The sequence below is a fragment of the Bubalus kerabau genome, chromosome 2 (genome assembly GCF_029407905.1).
Source record: "Bubalus kerabau isolate K-KA32 ecotype Philippines breed swamp buffalo chromosome 2, PCC_UOA_SB_1v2, whole genome shotgun sequence".
In the NCBI taxonomy this organism is placed as follows: domain Eukaryota; kingdom Metazoa; phylum Chordata; class Mammalia; order Artiodactyla; family Bovidae; genus Bubalus; species Bubalus kerabau.
Window position 1 is genome coordinate 5,232,691 of NC_073625.1, and position 3,762 is coordinate 5,236,452.

At 45.7% G+C, this 3,762-nt stretch overlaps 1 long non-coding RNA gene across 1 annotated transcript; it reads right to left on the reverse strand.

Annotated features, from left to right (window-relative positions):
* Positions 1 to 447: 447 nt before the first annotated feature.
* On the reverse strand, positions 448 to 3,395 carry LOC129642948 (uncharacterized). Its single transcript, XR_008709956.1, has 4 exons — positions 3,160 to 3,395; positions 2,893 to 3,042; positions 915 to 1,062; positions 448 to 803 (listed from the first exon to the last, which is right to left on the reverse strand). It is a non-coding gene; the product is annotated as an uncharacterized LOC129642948 (long non-coding RNA).
* Between the last annotated feature and the right edge of the window lie 367 nt (positions 3,396 to 3,762).

Sequence of the window (3,762 nt, forward strand, 5' to 3'; positions counted from 1 at the left end):
GGGCAGGACCCAGTTGGTGTCCTACGCCTGCCACAGCAAGCTGGCATTAGGGCTCTTGCAGTATCTCCAGCGCTGCCAGAGGTTCCCTTAAAGAACTGTTATGGGGTGATCTGCCCAGCCCCAGGCAACAGGCAAAGCAAATGCCATCACAGCATATAAAGCATTACAACAGCAGCAACCGCAACTCTGCCCTTAAATTGGATTCATCCACCGACTTCCCACTGGCTCTTATTGAGGGCTGTTTAATTTTTGACGCTCCCAGTTTGCACAGACGGACCGCAAAGCTGCAGGGCCTCGGTGATGCTGTCTGACGACGTGTGACCTCTGACCGCAGCAGCCTAAGCCCACTGCTGTGAGCTGCCTGTCCCTGTTCCTTGACACTGGAAGAAAATGTATAGCTCATGAATTTCTTCTACTGACACACCAAGAAAACTTCTTTCACCTTTATTTTCTGGTTGTTTTCCCAAGAGACTGTACAACTGACTTTGCTTTTGTCATTAAGCATCTGCTTGGAACCTGCTCCGCCTGGTCAGATCACACACCATATGCCATTATCTGCTGGGGTTGCACATTTTCTTGGTTGACAGTCACCGTAAACTTGTGTGTGTCTGGAACACATTCATCATAAACTCAAGACTTTATTCAACGTTGTGTTAACTCTGCAGTGTCATGGGATAGACGGATCTTCTCTGAACAACTGGAATATTAGGGATTCACAGGGAATGCAACGTCGCAGAGTAACACTGGTCACTGGCATCTCCAAGTGTGGGACTCTACTTCCCGTTTCTGAAGATCTGAAGACACTAAAGGGGGGTGCAGAGAGTAAACTGTACCAAACTTGGCTTTCTTTATTACAAAGGACCCTGGTGGTGTCCCCTCTAATCATATGCAAAATTTAAAGTGACCGGCAGAACCTGGGGTCCATCCAAGCCAGCTCAGCAGTTCCCTCCTGTCTGCTCTCCAGAAAGTCCACTGTTAATATCCCTGGGGGTATGGCAGGTCCTTTCGTGCCTTTTTTCACAGCAGGGCCTTACATTCACATCCCAGGAGTCCTTCAGTGTTCTTTATACGGGATTTGCAGAAATGATGAAAATATGGTTAATTTGGGGACCTCCCTGGCGATCCAGTGGTTAGGACTAGGAAATTTCACTTGCAGAGAGCCCAGGTTTGATCCCTGGTTGGGGAACTGTGATCCCACAAGCCACTCGGTGAGGTCAAAAAAATAAAGAAGAAGAGAAAGAAAATGTGGCTAATTTTGGTCCTAGATAAATTGAAAATCAGATGTGTGTATTTACATCAGACAGATTCCCATTGCTACAGATCTTGATGACTTTTTCCTGTTTGACCAATGTCATTTATACCAATGCAGTTCCTGTTTTCACCCTTCCTCTCAGCTGATAATTCATCCACCATTCCTCTTGATGAGATTTTGTACTCTGGCCAAACACACCATGTGGATCCCCCAGTCTTGAAAATGACTGACAAGAGAGAAGCTGGCCATTGGTTACCCGATGCTCTAAGCCAAGATACCACCAAGGAGGGCCAGTCTGCAGCCCTTGGAGTTCCACAGCCTGGCTAAGCAAAAGGTCCTATCCCAGGATTGCCCTTAAACAGTTTCACAAATCTGTCTTTAGAGTTTTCTCTCCAACCGGCGGCAGAATAAGGACTGGAAACATATTGCCACATCCTCTGGCTCTCCTCTGAACAAGGCAGTTCTTTTTATCCTAGAATCTTAATTGACATCAGCTGACTGTATAGAGAACTCTCTCATTCATGCTTGTCTGCATTTCCTTTGAACCTGAGCCTTGTGGTGTCTTTGTTACCATATAAAGTTGTGACTTATTTCTTTTATTTATTCTTTGCTTGATTTACTTTTTGCTCCCCTGAGTCCTGGTAGAGAAAACCTAGAAAAAGTTGGGGCAATGTCTAAGCAGAAAAATGATGACCTCGGGTCCCCTGACCTGCGTGAGTTAGAGGAGCTAGCGTTTGTCATCTCTGCCCAGCTCCAGGCTCAGTGATGCCACGTTAGATGACTCTTGAACTTGTCCACAGCGTGTTTACAGAAAGGAAATCGGCCAATACTGTGAACCAGGACTTCTCCCCCATGGAGACCCACTTGTTAAATATTTACCAACGCAACACCAGGCAAAGGTCAGTGATATTTGGCATAAAAAGTAGAGATCTTACAAAAAACATTTGAAAAATCTTCAGAGAAACTGGAGCTGTTTTTATAAATCAGTGGATCCCAGCCTTCTGAGGCTCAGTATCTCCATCATATACTAGATAGTTTAGAAAACATCCTATTCCATTCTGGGATGAAATCCATAGATATCGTCTACCTGTGCAGCACTTTTTAAAAATTTTTATTTTATTTTTTTTTACTTATATTTACTTTTTATGGAAGTATAGTTAATTTACAATATTGTGTTACTTTCAAGTGTACTGCAAAGCGACTCCCTGTGTTCCCGCTGGTGGTGCAGCAGTAAAGAGTCCGCCTGCAAAGCGGGAGACACGGTTTCTATCCCTGGGTCGGGAAGATCCCCTGGAGGAGGGCATGGCAACCCACTCCAATATTCCTGCCTGGAGAATCCCAAGGTCAGAGGAGCCTGGCGGGCTACAGTCCATGGTGTCACACAGAGTCAGACACAACTGAAGTGACAGCATGCATGCACATATGTGTGTGTGCACATATGTGTGTGTATATATATGTGCATATAAACACATGTGTGCATATATATGTATAATGTGTGCAACACTTTTAAAAAAAAATCAACATAATATCCCAATGATAATATTTTTAAAATGGAAGCTATTTATAATAGATGACTATATTTTAATATGTAAATATTTGGGCGTGTCTCACTGGAAGAAAAAACAAGATACTGTTCATACCTTTATGTAGAACTACAAAGAAAGCAGCAGCTACAATGCAGACTGATCAAGGTGAGCTTTGGTCATCCATGTGACGTTCTGAAGCAACTCTCCGTAAAATTCCTCACAGCGTAAAACACCCTCTTCCCTCAATCCACGGGACTGTTGCACCTTGGAAGACCCAGGATATTTTTTTTGCATATTAAAACCATGTAAAAAAAAATAGTTTGTGTGTTTGTCAGGAAGGAATTTGTTTCTAGGTTCAGGTTACGTTCCTACGTGGATTACCTGCCCTCCAGAGTCACGTGAGATGTGAGTAGTTCTTCATTGTACAGAACCACAGATGTCTCTGGCACCACCCACTAAATGCCAGGAGTGCTCTCAGAGAGGCAACCAAAGTATGTCTTAAAGACATACAAGGCGGCCTAGGAATAGTACCTCCCAGTACTCTAAATCAACACCAGGAATGTCCTTCGGAGACTGGCCCGCACCCCTGTGTCCTGTTGAGCTAGTATCCAACAGGAGAATTGACTGGTAACCAGGATGGTAACCCCTGGCATCCAGAGAGGAAATGCCAAGCAACCCAAGCCCTTAGCAAGTCCAAAAGATGCGGGGACGTCTGGAGAGGCAGCGGGTGACTCGGGAAGAGGGACAGTGCACGAGAGACTCCTTGCCAGCAAGGGCAGGGCAGCAGGGGGCCTGGAACTGGAGCCAGCGTGAGGACAGGGTGGAAGCCCCTGGCTTTGGGGAAGTGGCCCACTGCAAGTGAGTTGCCATCCTGCTTAAAACCCTGTCATCCGGGGACTATAGGTGAATTGCCATCCCGCTTAAAACCCTGTCATCCGGGGACTGTAGGCAGCATGCGGGACAGTCATCATGGGCCTCACAGAG